At 41.8% G+C, this 16,627-nt stretch overlaps 1 protein-coding gene across 3 annotated transcripts in view; it reads left to right on the top strand.

Annotated features, from left to right (window-relative positions):
- The window catches only part of SV2B (synaptic vesicle glycoprotein 2B), a 199,556-nt gene that overhangs the window by 123,096 nt on the left and 59,833 nt on the right, over positions 1–16,627 (top strand). The gene's annotated exons all lie outside the window — the stretch shown is intronic.

Genomic DNA, 16,627 nt, shown 5'->3' with positions numbered 1-16,627 from the left:
AACTCAAAATCCATCTAACAACTTAGTTCATTCACTCAAAAGATATCTCTTACTTGTGTACCATGTTTTAGTCTTTGTGCTCAGGCCCTGGGGAGAAAATATTGAACAAGGTAGATGTAGTCCTTGACTCTCAAAGAACTTACATAAAGTAGGACAAACAAGCATTAACGAACATAGAGAATTATCTGATTATGGTAGGGATACCGGCTATGAAACACTTTGTGCCATTCTGGTCCCAATGCCTGCTGTAGAGCAGGGATTGACAAACATTTTCTCTAAAGCTCCAGATGGCCTCTGTCACCACTACTCAACTTTGCCTCTAGCACAAAAGCAGCCATAGACAATTTGTAAACTAATGGGCACAACTGGTTCCAATAAAACTTTATTTACAAGAAAAGGCAGTAGGCTGAATTTAGCTTATGGGCTATAGTTTGTTGGCCCCTGATTTTGAGCCACAATAAATAAGATTGGGATATAATATAAAGAAAATATCTGCATAGAGAATTGTCCCTGGAGGCTCTTAAAAATGGTTTTACAGGCTCACAGATAATAGAGATCAGACTTGTGGTTGCCAAGGAAGGGGAGTAGGGGAGGGAAGGAATGGGAGTTTGGGATTAGCAGAGACAAACTATTATATATATGATGGATAAACAGCAAGATCCTACTGTATAGCACAGGGAACAATATTCAATATCCTGTGACGAACCATAATGGAAAAGAATATGAAAAGAATATATGTATAACTGAGTCACTTTCCTGTACAGAAGAAATTAACACAACACTGCAAATCAACTATACTTCAATAAAATTTAAAAAAAAAGAAAAAAGAAAAATACGGGCCAATATCCTTAATGAATATAAATGCCCCCCCACAAAATCAGCCTTAAAGAAGTAAATTCTGACACATGCTAAAACATGGATGAAACTTGAATTATGATAAGTGAAATATACTACTCACAAACACACACACACACAAATGGTTTTATCCATTCCTGCTTAATTAAAGAGACATTTAAAATGATGAGAACTCTGTCAGATACGGCCATCAGGAAACCAGAAGAGACCAAGTATATGCAAACAAAAGAAATGACTCAATAAGCAAGACGTCACCCAGAGTTTTTAAACACCAACAAAATTTTATTTTTTAAAAATTATTTTTATTATTTTTTTATCAACAAAATTCAGCTGTGTTTCTCTAAGTTTCAATAGATTTTTTAAAAAGGGCAAAAACCAAAACAAAACAAACCCCAACCTCCTGATCAAACCAAACCATCCCCAATTGATCTAAATATTGCCAAGACCATTATTTTGTTTTGTGACATTCTCAACTGAAACCTTGGGTCCCTATTAGTCCAAATTGGTATGTCAGTAACGCTTTCACTCCCTCTTGTTCTCTCTGCCACCCTGGTAACCTCATTAACAGCATGGTAACAGCTCCTGCTGGCTCCCAGGGCAAATGCTAGGAGTTGAGGGAACATGGACCCAATTTGGAGAGCCCACATTTGTGCAATTTTGCTTTCAGTGTTTATCATGAAGATGCTATGACTCAGCCCAAGAGGGGCAGGCAGACCCCTGAGCAGAGATGGACTCCCGATGCACTTTTGGGGCCCCCTTTATGGATCCAGGGAGGTGGGTGTTTGGAGGGTCTCGTGAGGCCGGCTTTTCCATGTGCTGTCTCATGTCAGCTTCATAGTCACCATGGTGCTTATAGGATTTTTATCCCATTTGTACACATCAGAAAACAGGCTCAGAGAGCTGTATTTAATGTCACATAGTAATTGCTGGAGCTGGGATTTCAACCCAGATCTTCCTGATTTCAGAGTCTGTGTTCATTCTGCTATACCATACCGCCTTTCTTTCACACATGGTCTTTAGGAAGGAGGTCATGCCATGGGGCAGACTTCTTTCCAGTCATCAAGCATCCCATAGATTACTTGAGCACCATGGATTGCTTCCAACAGAGACATAGCATGGTGTGGGGAATAGTGGTGTGGACACTGGTGTCTGGCCACTAGGGTTTGGCAACTGGCTATATTATTTATTTTCCAATGACCTTGGGCAAGTCATCACTTCTTTAATGATCAGTTTTCCAATATATGGAATAGGGTAATGATACATCTGTTGTGAAGATTCAGTGAGATAAAGCTGGTAAAGCAATCAGCTCTCCATGCCCCTAAACTACTGTTTGTTCTTGTTACTTTGTATTATGACAGTCTCCCTTCAGCATTTACAGTGAATTATAGTTGCAGTGAGACAATGGAGCAGCCTGGACCCTGCAGCCAGGTGGCCTGGGTATGAGCCCTTGCTCTGTCAATTCTTAGGAGGGTGACTTTGGGAATTACTTAGCTTCTCTGTGCCTTGGTTTCCTTCTCTGCAAAATGGAGATACTAATGGTATCTTACCTCATAGGGTTTTTGAGGGCTAAATGGATTTAATGCATTTAACTTGCCTGAAACAGTGCCTGCCCGTAATAGGTGCTCATTTTAGTTATTATTGTTGAGGTTGTTATTATTACTAAGTTGATTGCTTGATAATGGTGACTCATCCAAATTCAGGACTAGATTTTCTCAGGTGACATTGCATATTTCTTTAACCCAAAGTTATTTATAATAGGCTTTTAAGGTCAAGCTTCCCTACCTTGGCTGGTAAAAAGGCCTTTTCTGTTCAAGTGCTAACCCAGTTCTTTCTTTCCCCTTCCTAGCTGTTTTTCTTTTGTTTTTTTTTTTAAGACAATATTTTTTTGAGAAGTTTTAGGTTCACAGACAAATTGAGAGGAAGGTACAGAGATTTTCTTTATGCCCCTTCCCCACACACATACATCATCTCCTCCTATTATCAATATCCTCTAGCAGATGTACATTGTTACAGTTGATGAACCTATATTGACACATCATAATCACCCAAAGTCCATAGTTTATTTTTACTTTAGGGTTCAATCTTGCTGTTACACATTCAATGGGCCAGACAAATGTGTAATGACATATATCCATCATTACAGTATCATACAGAGAATTTTCACTGCCCTAAAATTCTTTGTGCTCTGCCTATTCATCTCTCCCCCCTTCCCCAACCCCTGGAAACAACTGATTTTTTTTTTTTTTTTACTGTCTGCATGAAGTTTTTTCTTTTCCAGAATTTCATATAATTGGACTCATATAGTATGTAGCCTTTTCAAATTGCTTTCTTTTGCTTAGTAATATGCATTTAAGTTTCCTCCATGTCTTTTCATGGATTAATAGCTCATGTCTTTTTAGTGTTGAATAATATTCCATTGTCTGGATGTACCACAGATTATTTGTCCAGTCACCTACTGAAGGACATCTTGGTTGCTTCCAAGTTTTGACAATTATGAATAAAACTGCTATAAATGTCCACGTGCAGGTTTTTGTATGGACATAGTTTTCAGTTCCTTTGGGAAAGTATCAAGGAGTGTGATTGCTGGATTGCATGGTAAGAAAAAGTTTCGTTTTGTAAGAAACTGCCGAAGTCTCCTAAAGTGGCTGCGCCATTTTGCTTTCCCACCAGCAATGAACGAGAGTTCCTGTTGCTCCACATCCTCGCCAGTATTTGGTGTCTTCAGTGTTCTGGATTTGGTCATTCTGATGGGTGTGAAGTGATATCCCGTTGTTTTTTTTTTTCTTTTTGTGGTACGCGGGCCTCTCACTGTTGTGGCCTCTCCCGTTGCATAGCACAGGCTCCGGACGCGCAGGCTCAGCGGCCGTGGCTCACGGGCCCAGCCGCTCTGCGGCATGTGGGATCTTCCCGGACCGGGGCACGAACCCATGTCGCCTGCATGGGCAGGCGGACTCTCAACCACTGCGCCACCAGAGAAGCCCTATCCCGTTGTTTTAATTTGCATTACTCTGATGACATATGGTGTGGAGCATCTTTCCATATATTTATTTGCCATCTGTATACCTTCTTTGGTGAAGTGTTTATTAAGGTCTTTGACCCATTTTTAAAGAAGGATTTTGTTTTCTTATTGTTGAGTTTTAAGAGTTCTTTGTAGGTTTTGGATAACAGTCCTTTATCAGATGTGTCTTTTGCAAATATTTTCGACCAGTCTGTGACCTGTCTTCTCATTCTCTTAACTCTCTTTTATTTTAAAAAGAAACTGGGGGAGTTCCTTGGTGGTCTAGTGGTTAGGACTCGGTGCTTTCACTGCCGTGGCCTGGGTTCAGTCCCTTGTGGGGGAACTGAGATCCCTCAAGACCTGCAACTCAGCAAAAAAAAAAAAAAAAAAAAAAGGAAACTGAAAGTGATATGCCTCTGGACTTGACTCCTAGTTGATGTTCCAGGGAAAGAATTCAGAAGGACAACTCTTCCTACCGCCAAATTCGGGCCTCAAATTATAGACTATTTTGTTATTTTCTTCCTGGAAATGGATGAACCATTCAGAAAATAAAAGAAGCATCCCCAGGCCAGGTAACAAAAATATCTGGGTACCGCTGTGCCACTTTGCTGAGGTTTTAGAAAGATGAAAGTTTGCTTCCTTGAAGGGTTGTGTTTTAGTGAGTCACTTGTCTAGAACTGTCTCAGTTGGGGAAGAAGAAGTCCTGTGAAAATGTTGTTAGCATCGAAGGGTCAGCCCTGCTTCTTATAAAGTGGTTGGTCCCCTTTAAGACAAAAAGAATGCATTCATTTGTTAATTAGACTCTTTATTCTTATTTTTAAAAGAATTGCTGGACATTTCCGCATGCCTGTATTCCCTCTATGGCAATGCAAGACAGGCAGGTCCCAGCACTCAGTGTGTTTTATTCTAATGGTGAAAATAGAGTTCTTACAAGAAATATAAAATACCAAACAGCACTATGCAATTATGCAATACAATATTCAGTATTATCCCTGTTATTCAAATATGAAGAAAACAGAGACAGTGTAAGGGATCGAACTTGAGGTTGGCAGGTTGTAGAGTTAAGTGGCTTGTTTTTATATCTGCTCTGCTGTCTAGTGGTTGTGTGACCTTGTGCTGATCTGAATTCTTCCTCTCAGAGTCTTCCATGATTTTAGGTGGTTGATGAATGAATCTATCAATATATTTCTTTTTAATCCCCTTCAGGTATCAATATTATTTATGTATTTTCTAGCTATATGTAGAAAAAATCATTTAAAATGACTTAAAGATAGGAAGTTTAGGACTGTCTGGCATGACATTTGCTTTTTCAAATGACATCAAATTGTTGGCATCTCTAATCATTGTTTCCTTATAGCTAGGATACCACTTAGTATTGATGACACATGGACCAAAGCAACAGCATCCTTCTCTGCCTGCATTTGGTAAATTGCCACCAAAGTTTTCTCGTAATTGTAAAAATACCCCTTAGGCTGCAACTGTGGGTGATTCCTACCTTCATGCTGATCAAAAGAAAGAGAGCCTCATTTTTAGGTAAGAGTTCCACTTTTACCTTCAGAATTTTGACTTCCTGGAAGGGTCTAGTTGCTCAGTGGGTATTTTGTTGGCTGTTAGTTTTTCTTGCTATCTGCAGCGGGAAGGCTCAGGGAGTCCTACGCTTCAGATAGTGATTTAGAACGTAACAGGGGACCCCTGGGGCTTGGTGTCATTATGAGCTAAGGGAGGACATGGAGCAATGTCAGATGGAGTGGATTCATTAGAATAAATTGCGTGTTGAATTTCCATAGCAGCTTGGAGATGGATGTATTACTCTGCTGTCATGAAAGATTATCCTTTAATTGTTTTATATGCAAGTTCGAAGTGAACATCAGGGCAAAGCACTTGATTTATGAGCCACTTTTTCTTTAGCCCTGAATTCAGTGTGTCAGTTCCTGAAAGGAGGGGCCCCCTGTACCCCAGAGCCTGGCACAAAATACGTGCTCAATAAATACTTACTTAGCCTCATGGAAACAAATACTCATGATGGTGAAATCCACCACTAAGAATTTTCATATAATCTTTTTGTGTTTGATTATATCAGTTGTCCGTATTTATATTTTTTAGATCATGGGATTCTTCAGAATAGAATGAAAGCCAAGGCCTCCCTTAATAGAGTCTACACTGATTGCCATATTTAGGAGTGTGGACTTGGTTCCACAGGCAATGCAAGAGCTATTAAATGAGGAGCTATTAAATGGCTTTGAGGAAGGGAGTGACAAGGTGGTTTAGGATGATGACTCTACTCCTGTGATTTTGGTACTGGGAGTGGTTCTAGAGGAACAGAATCTTAAGGATGAATTTACTGAATTGGTTCTGGAGCTTCTGGAATCAGTTCTCTAATCTGGTTAGATTTAGACACTATTGACTCTATTTCCTGTAGTAAAGAGAGCACTTCCTGTTCACACCATGATGTGGCAATAGGGATACACAAGATATCATCATTGGATACTCCTATTCAAATACTTACAAGAGGCAAGGATCTAGGTGAGCATTTTTGTCAAACTAACTGCTGTCAAAGTAACGAGTATGAGATTGACTGGTTGCTCCTAATATCATTGACAAAGTGGGAAAAGAAATTAATGAACGGAGGACTCGAATTCCCAGCACAAGCACTGCATAAATGACCCAAAATCTTCTATGTCTGCCCTGAAGGACACCTTTATCTCCTGAGATTGCTGACAACCAAACCCAGTATCTCATCCTCTGAGTGGCTGAATTACAGTGCAGGTTGAATTCCCAGCCTCACAGCATGTCTACTGTTAAAGTAAAGGCATTGATAGGGAAGAAATAGGATCCTGGAAGTTGGCATGGGGATGTGTGGGAAGACCCTGATGCAGCTGGGGACACTGAACTCCTAAATTTTGATCAGTTCTCTTCGCCAATAGAAGCAGGCCCTCCACTCGTCTTGAGGGGGTTAACCCTGCGTTGATGAGGAAGCTGTAATGGCCTCCCCTTAAGGCACCTGCCTTGCAAGACATTGTTGATTCTCCTCAGGACCCCCACCCCTCTTTTCTTCTGGACTTATAACTAAACTCAAGTCCCTGCAGGTCCCTAAAAGTGAGGGTCAAAATGTGACCCATGAGGAGTTCTGCTACACTGCAAAAGAACTACTTGGTTTTTCTAATTTTCACAGAAGTTCAGGGAATATGTGTGGGAATGGATATTAGGGGGGTGGGGTAATGGTGGAAGGAACATAAATTTGGATTGGGCCACATTAATTGATATGGACCCGATAAACAGAGATTTCTGCATTTAATGTTGAAGCTCGGGGAGTTAGAAAGGGCTCTACTAGTTTGGTCGGTTGGTTGGCTAAAACATGGACCAAAAGTTGGCCCACAGTAAATGAACTTGAATGCCAGACCTGCCTTGGTTTAATGTAGAGGAAGAGATTCAAAGGCTTAGGGAGATTGGAATGTTGGAGTGAATTTGTCATTTAAAACCTATTCACCTGCCTTGGGGGGTTACACAGGACACACCTTTCACCGTGACTATGAGAAATAAATTTGTGAGGGGACCCCCAGCATCCTTGAAGAGCTCTGTGATCACTCTTACATGTAAGCCAGACCTCGCAGTGGGGACTTCAGTCACTGAAGTGAGAAACCTAAATGCAGAGTAATTGGACCCTGGGTGGCAGGGGCCAAGGGACAGTACTTAACCACCAGAGTCAAGGTGGGCATGATTACTGTAATGGACAGCAGAGTCGAAGCAGTACCTGACTCTAAGAGACTGTGGTATTCCCAGAAGTGAAATACATAGGGAGCCTACTAAATTTTTATTTGATCTGTATGAGCAGAAAAATTCCAGGTCAAGTGAACAAAAGTCTAACCTGTCTCATAAAAACAGTCACTGCCCCTCAATTGATTCCCAGATTTGAGCCAGTTTATAGACCCAAAATCCATGAGTGAAGGGGAGGCTGGGTCCCCTTGAGGAAGGATCCCAGGCCGCTGCCAAAAATTTATACTGGTTCATCTTTCTTCCAGTCTTCCCCAAGGGACCTTTGGCTTTTTACCAGCGTGACTATGCGTTGGAGAAAAGGAAATAATCAGACCTTTTGAGGATTACCAGACACTGGATCTGGACTGGTACTAATTCCAGGAGATTCAAAACATCACTGTGTTCTATCAGTCAGATTAGGGACTAATGGAGGCCAGGTGATCAATGGAGTTTTGGCTCAGGCCCATCTCACAGAGGGCCCGGTAGGTCCCCAAATCCACCCTGTGGTTATTTCCCCAGTTCTGGACTGCTTAACTGGAGTAGACATATTTAGCAACTGGCAAAATCCCCACACTGACGAAAAATGGATTGTCAGAGAGAGAGACTAAAGTGGGAGATCTGACAGAAGTTTACTGGAGTACTCCAAGGGAGAAATATGCAATTCCTGGACTAGTACATAGAGGAAACAGTAGAAGCTGTTTGAGTGTTTTGAAAAATTGAGATTTTTTTATATAGAGCTTCAAAATATTTCTGCTATAAGCACCTTTTTTTTCTTATTTAATATATGCAAGAAAGAAAACCGACGACTTATGCAAAGAAGACAACCCTTCCTAACTTCAAGAGATTGACATTTTTACACAGCTGGCTGTGTTTATTGCAATAAAATCAGTGAATTCATAGTCAGAGGGTTGATTATGACAAAGCTGATGAGTAAATTCAATTTTCTGTGACAAACATAAAGGAAGAAAAACAATTTCCTGTACAACCAACCAACCCATCAGCTAACCAAGCAACCAAAAAACCAGCATCGTAATTTCAAGATTAAAAGTTATTTCACAATTAACCCTTGGGTTAATTGTAACGGGGTTAAGAAAAATCTTGCAAGGAGACCTTCTTGAAACAAAACCCTCAGTTTTATGATGCGGGCTACATGTTAAGTACGGCTTTAGCTTTGAGTGAGGCATTTTTCCCATTTGTCTACAGCTGTTTTTTTTTTGTGCCTTTCAACTTAGTCCTACGTCGAAGGATAGAGCCTACCTCAGTCTGAAAGCATTTGTGTCAAAAACCAACTATCAACCACTTATTCGAACTTATGGATCCTGGATTTCTACTCTGATTTTCATCAAGATTGAATCTAAGCTATTTGGATCTCTATGTGTGTAGGTTTTAGTTTTACATGGAGTAAATAGCATTGTCTGGAAAAAGAGGGGGAGGGGGAGGGGAGGGGGAGAGGAGTACTTAGCTCTCAGGGCTGTTGGGAGAATTGAATGAGATCACCCTTCTAACTGTCCAGCTCAGGGTCTGCACACAGTATGTCCTCAGTTAATACTCATTCTGCTCTTCTGATCCATCTGACCCATCTGTTGGATCTTCTGATCCAACAACCTGATGATGTTCAGCTTCTAACTTGTTTGAACTTTCATTGTAGTGAAGATGTCTCAGTACATTCTGTCTACACTTTTTGCAGAACGTCTTTGGCCATGAGACCTTCAAAGACTTGAAGGTTTTTTGTTTTTCTCCACAGTTGTAAGCACACTCCTTGAGACCTAAATAAAAGATGTTTGGTAACTAATGATTTATTAATTTGGGGAATACAAATGTGCTAGTTACTTATTTATATGTATTCCCCTATATTTGTCCCCACCATGGAAAACTTTAGTGAATTAGAAAAAGCTCATAGGGCTGTTAATCCACATATTTGAAAATATAATCTTCAGACCATGGAAAATACAGCAGGAATGAATGGGAGAAATCCTTAAGTAAACTGTTATATTTACTGTGAATGGAGGGGAAGTTGCAGGGTTGGGCATGTCTCCAGATATTGCAGAATATCCCCTGGAGGGACAAAGTCACCTCCAGTTGAGAACCACTGCTCCAGGTGAGGGCTTCTCCCCTCTATCTGCCCATTTGAGTCACCTGAGGGACTGTTAAAAAAAAAAACAGGCCCTGGGACTTCCCTGATGGTCCAGTGGTTAAGACTCCTCACTCCCAATGCAGGGGGCCCGGGTTCAATCCCTGGTCAGGGAACTAGAGCCCGAATGCTGCAACTAAAGATCCCGCATGCTGCAATGAAGATCCTGCACGAGGCAACGAAGATCCCATGTGCTGCAACTAAGACCCAGCTCAGCCAAATAAATAAATAAATATTATTTAAAAAACCAAAACCAAAACAAAAACAGGCCTTGCTGTAGAATAATGCTGTCAGGGACTCTGTGAGTGAGGTATGGCATAGGCATTTTTTCACAGCTGCCTGGTGATTCTGTTGTGCAGCTGGGCTAGAAAACTAGGTAGTTTACACAGCTACTCAGGGTTATTAGGAGCTACTGAGTTGTCAGGGTTTTTTTATTGTGCTACCTAGGAATTCTCCCCAGACGGCTTCCTTCTTGAGTTTGTGGTGATGGATGGGATATTTGCATACACCTTGACCAGTGTAAGGAAAATGGGGCTGTACCCAAAAATCTTGTTTACATTTGCAAACAAGATTATCAATGGATTTTGATATCCAAGAGATTATCAATGATTTTCATAGATACTCACATTTGATCTTGAAGTGAAACTGTGAGGTGGTCAGAGTGGTAATCCCAAGTTTATAGGATGAAGGAAGTGCTGCTCAAAGACCGTAAGTGATGCATATGGTTCCTAAGGTAGTTTTCTTGTCTTGCGTTGTCACTCATTGCCACTCGTGTTCACTGTGGGTTACTTTATAGTAATGAGGTTGGAAGGTTTATTTTTTCATGTACGGATTTCTTCATAAAAAGCAAAGAACTAATGCTTAAGTGTTCATTATTTACCAGGACTGGTACAACCTGTTACCTTTCTTTTAAATTAAAATCAAATTATAATAATTATATTACTACCGCCACCAAAAATTACAGTTTGATAAACTCTTTTATACTAAGCATTTTATATATGACATTTCTGATCCTTATAACAACCTGCAAGGGAAGCATTATTTTCACTGTTCTACAAATGAGAAAACTTAGTCTCTAAGAGGTTAATGTAACTTGTCAAAACTAGTTAGTGATGGCTCTAGTAGTTGAAACCAGTTATGTCTGCCTGCAAAGTCTACTGCTGCTCCTTTACCTTGCTGTCCCATCTATGGAAGATGTCTCTAGGTGACCATTACATAAGTAACCTTGAGCAACCTTTACACTAAATGCATGACTCTGATAAGATACAGTTGCCAAGTAGGCACTGGGCCTCCATCAGAGTGCTAGAGTCAGTTACAGCTTATCTCTGTAGGTGAGAGTATGACGTAGTCCACGTCCCAGCCAGCTGGACCAGAAAGGCCAGGTGCCGATTTCACCAGGGACTTGCAGTGATCTGAGGCATAGATTGTGAGCCCAGAATAGGCTGTCATATTGCTGAAGAGCAACACTGCCATCCACCCGTGAAAAGGGTCCCAAGGAATGCTCCATCACCTTTTTAGACCAGAGCAGCAGAGGCACAAAGGACTTCCCTACCCTCCTTCTGCCAGGAACCACATCAGACAATGGAACACTCTTGTCCAATGTGGAGTTCACGACTATACAGCTATCATGGCCCTTTGCAGGCCAGCATGTGTAAAATCTCTCTGTATTTATAACCCTTGTGCAGCACAAGCCCAGATGAGTTGGGTTTTTCTTTGGAAAGGATTGATTTCGTTTCCAGAGAAGTCTCAGATATTAGCAGGGCAGGGAGGAGGGAAGGGAGAGTCAGATAGATGGTCTTGGAAGTGTAATAGCCTTTGACATGCCCCTGGGGTCCACTGAACAGATTGAATGTGAGCACTCTTTTCTCCGTTCAGACGGGCCCAGGCTGCTCAAATGTGCAGAGTGAGCATCATCTGTTTCAACACCGGAGATTTTGCTGACTCAGAGGCATATATCAGTCTCCACTGGGGACGTGCAGCAAATAGCCTAAAGAAGTCGCATCCTTTCCTTGGCCTCTCTGCCTCACCTCTCCTTGGGTCCTAGAAAGGAAAGTCTTATCCTTCGAAGGAGATGTAACGACAGATTATAAGGCATAAGCCATTACTTACAACATTATAGAATCGTCTAATATTAGAAGTGAAAGGGATAAAGGAGAACTCCTAACATGCCTTTCATTTCTAACTGGAGGAAACTGAGGCCCAAGGAGGAAGCAAGTTCTTCAAGGTCACAAGCTCTGAGAGCAGGACCTGGGCCCCCGGCAACTGGCACAGAGGGCTTTCCTCTACACAGAGTTGCCTTGCCTTTTGCTCTTAAGGAATGACTATGTAAATCAATCAGATGATCTTTCATCTGTATGCTTTCTTTTTTAGGAGGCGATATGTGTCTAGGATGTATTCAACTGCCGGTAACAATGACTTTGAATCATGAAGATGTTTATTCTTTACTTATCAAGAATTCTTAAAGTAGGTGGTTCCAGGGTTAGGTCAATGGCCTACTGATGTCAGGACATTAGGCAAGGACATTCTTCTGGCCTTTCCGTCATGGTCGTAAGCTGACCACCGTAGCTCTATGCTCTACATCCTCCCATGATGGCTTTCCAAGCAGGAAGTGAGAGCGAGGGTGGCAAGAAAGTGCCTCTTCTGCAATGTTCTCTCTTTTATTGCACAAAAACATTGCCTAGTAGCCTTTGACAGACATCCCTGTATGTCTTATTGCTCTCCCTCAATTAAGAGCTGGATTCAGAGGACCATCTTAAGTTAACTATGCTTCATCCCCTAGGGGTGTGTGTGTGTGTGTGTGTGTGTGTGTGTGTGTGTGTATTTCTCTGAACACATTTTAATACCTAACAAAACCACGCTTCCTTTAACAAGGAAGAAGAGGGAAAAAGTCCTGTTGGGAATGTGACCAACAGAGTCTACCATATGTATAAACACTTTAAAGGTGGACAGTCTGACTTAATATTTTGGCTCTATCACTAACTACCTCTACCATCTTAGACAAGTCACTTAGCCTCCCTGAACTTTGGTTTCATTATCTATAAGATTAAGATATTATTAGTACCTACCTCACAGAACTATTGTGAGGGGTGATAAGATAGTGTACATCAAGGGCTCATCAAAGTGCCCAATAAGGACCCAATAAATATGATCTTGCTTTGTATATATATATTTTTTATCTTATTGAATAACTCTTTAAGGAATCAATTATTTATTGAGTGGCTCATTGATGAATGACATACAAGTGCCTCCCTCATGGAAGTAACGTTTTAGGGGGAAACAGACAATAAATGAGATGATTCTACCACCCCCCCCACACCTTCCTAAACTCCATTCTTCCATTGGCAGGAGCAGGGGGTGATCCAGAACTCAGGGTGCTCTAGGTAGGTCCTTCAATACTTCTTTTCCCCCTAATACTACCAACCGTGCTACCAAAATTGGTTTTGAGACCTTCGGGAGCATGTTTACACCCTTTGTCACTGTACGTGTTGGTCACCATGAGAGGTCCATGTCTCCCAAGATGTTCATTATCACCCAGACTTTCATTCCCCTATGGCACTGTGCATCCTTTTTTTTCCCCTATCTCATCTCCCACCTCTTCCCTTAATGTCATTTGCCTTTTTGCTACAACTGAAATGTATTCTTCTCTGAGGATGTTACTTAGCCCTGCAGTCTTAGTGGGTGGCTGTTTCCTTTTTCATATTCCACACCCCTGTACCATTGCTCCTCCTGGCTCCCCCATGACATTTCCAGACCATTCTCCCTTCCTCCTCCTTAAAACATTCCTCATTTGCATCTCCTGTCCTCAGAGGGTATCACCTAGCATGCATCCTTGTTGCAGTCATCTACTGGCCCCCTGTGTCATGCCCCCTCATTCCTTGAGGAATTTAGTGCCAGGTTTACTGTCACTATTTCCATTATAATTCTTGGTGATTTCAGTAAGCACTTTCCAATATCCTAGTTTCTTTCCTTAAAGTCTTCTGCAATGATATCCCCCCTTTCTAATCACCTACTGTCCTGGTCTTACCCTAGGTCTTATTGTTATCAATTACTCCAACCCCTCCACAATCCCAATGTCAAGTACCCCTTCTTCTGTCTTTCTAGCTCACTCTATCCAGTCTTCCAGCTCCCACAATTGTTCAACCTCATGAGACCTACAGCCTTTTGGTCTGTCACTCACCACGCTTTTGTCCTCATCCCATTCTTCACTGAACTTAAATTCTGCGAGCCAGAATCATAACCGCCATCAACTTCCTTGTGCCTCTCTTTTTTGTCATGTCCCTCAGCTCTGGTTACACCTCACTCTTCATCAGTCTGTCCCTGTACCCTGTAGGTGAACATGGCTGGTGAGATACACACCATGTTGTCCACTGGTCTCACTTTAAATTTATTGTCAATAACCTCAAGGGCACCCTTGTGCTGCCAGCCATCATCCTTCATTCCCCTGAATTATTCACTTTCCCAGTCTCCTTGATGACAATTTCATGCCTCATCCTCTGTTTGCCAGTTCCCAGCGCCTCCTCCCCATCTTTAACCTCAGCATAATGAACTCAGTTCCTCTTTCACTGAGAAAACAGAAGCAACCAGAAAAGAACTCCCACAGTGCCTACCTCCACACTTACGTTCCTAACTGCCCCTGGGCTTACATCTTATTCCTGTTGCTGTGGAGGAGCTACGAGGCTCACCTGTCTACTCTCAGGCTAGATTCTCATCCACTCTCACTTCCCCAGGGTACCACTTTCATAATTCTCACCTTCCTCTCCCTCATCTATTTTTCTGTCTATCTCGAGTCATTCCCATCAGCACACAAACATGATACAGTTTCTCTAATCCTGACTTCACACACATCTCTTCTGTTTTCAGTAAAACTCACTAAATCCAAGTCCTCACTTTCCATTTTTGCTCAATTTTGAACAGAATTTAGTCCCCAACACTTCAGAAAACTGTTCTTGTCTATATCACTAGTGACCCCCACTTGGTCAATCGAGTGGTCCAATCTCAGTCCTCCACATTCCGGACCTGTCAGCAGCAACTGTAAGAGTTCAGCCCTCCCGCCTCCTTGAAACACTTTTTTTATTGGATGTCTAGGCTACCCCTGCCTCCAGTCTCCCTGCTGTTCCACTGGCCACTCCTTCTCATTCTCCATTGCTGGTTTCTCTTCATCTTCCTGACCCTTAAACATTGGAACATTTCAGTACTCAGCCAAGGAAGCTCCTCTCTATTGCCACTCACTTCTTTGGAGAGCTGATGCAATCTCTGCTTTACATACCATCTATTCTCTTGACTCTACCTTTAAAATACAACCAGAATCCAGCCACTTCTTACCATTTCCACTGCCACCAATCACTCCACTCCAAGCTGTCAGTGTCACCCACTTGGGATATAATGGCCTTCTAACTGGGCTTTGTGATTCCACCTGTCAGAGGGAGACACCACTATGGATGGTGTGGATGGGTGGTCATGGAAGCTTTGGAAGGAGCCAGCCATGCAAAGATCTGAACAGAGAGCATGCCAGATGGAGAAACAAGCAATGTGAAGACAGACAGGAAAGAGCATAGAACATCACTATCCAGGGGGTACTCAATACCTGATACAAAGGTAAAGAGAAAATTAAGAGTAATTGTCATAGGAATAAAAAAATTGAGATCTGACCCACGAGATACATTTTATTTCAACAAAAGTGTGAATACCCACTTTCCTAACATACTAATATTAAAACCTGTGCCGATCTCTGTCACATAGGGTTTGCAAACAGTGGATGAAAATAATTGTTTTGTTAGTAGAGTGTTTTAAAAAGCAAGGAATTTTATTTAGAAATCAGATTTCCGGCTCTTTTTGAAACTCTAGGAATAGAGTGTATATTTGATAACACAACAACTGGCTGAAGTTAAGTATGGCTGCTCCCTTTAGATGGGCCTGAATTCCGCCATTCCTACCATTCCCCATTAAATATGCCTGCTCAACTTCACTCATTTGCATTTACTGCTTGGCCCCTGTAGGCATCTGATTTTGAAATCTTTGGGCTAAGAGGTGAAAAGATTTCATCAGTTTGGATATTTGAGAGGACTCACAAGACTCCTCTGAGTATAGTCACATAGGCTCTTATTTAAAGGGAGAAAGAGAGAAAGAGATTGTAGGCAGGAACTGGACATTCAAAAGACATCCAGGCACACTCCCCAAGGTCCTTCTTATTCTCATATGGGCTTGTCTCCAGATAAAACCACCAAGATCTGTGCAAGAAATCTTCACTTTAGGAGACCTCAAGGCAGAAGTTCCCAGAGGGATTTTCTTGTCCCTCTGATTCTGTGGTAGAGCCAGGTTGACTAACCAGTTATGACACTGAAAACCATGAGTAAACAAATTGTCTCTAGGGATTACCAGGGGAGTTTCAGACTTTAAACAGCACATCACAAATCTCATTACCCTTATCTTAGCCATGAGTCAGAGCCAGATGTCTAGGTGTCCCAGAGAGAAAGACAGATCTTTTCCAGTCTGGCTTTAAATCAACTCTATGCTAATATAGAAGATAATGTTCTTTGAAGACAAGGTAGCCTGTTCAGAGTCTTTGTACCAAAAGGCATCCAAGTTTTGTAAGGTCGTGAGTTTGACCTCTGCCAATAACCAGCCTCATCACCTTCTGATCCCTGTGTGAGGCTCAGTCCTGCTGTCCCCATCCAACCATTCCTTTACCACCCCCAACCATCTGCTTATTCTAAGATAGCAAAGCTTGGCCCCCACCCTCTTTCTAGTCATCAGCTTGTCAGAGTTCTTGCTGTGGCCGTTCTCTGGCCCCTGCCCTGCTCTACCACTTCACTTGTTTCCACCTATTTATTTCTGTTATATTGTGAGTGTTTTTGAAACCGGAGGACTGGGCTGGACTTATTTAATCTCTA

This window comes from Pseudorca crassidens, chromosome 1 (assembly GCF_039906515.1).
Source record: "Pseudorca crassidens isolate mPseCra1 chromosome 1, mPseCra1.hap1, whole genome shotgun sequence".
Lineage (NCBI taxonomy): Eukaryota > Metazoa > Chordata > Mammalia > Artiodactyla > Delphinidae > Pseudorca > Pseudorca crassidens.
Note: the sequence above shows the minus strand (reverse complement) of the source record. Positions and strands in the feature narration are given on the sequence as shown.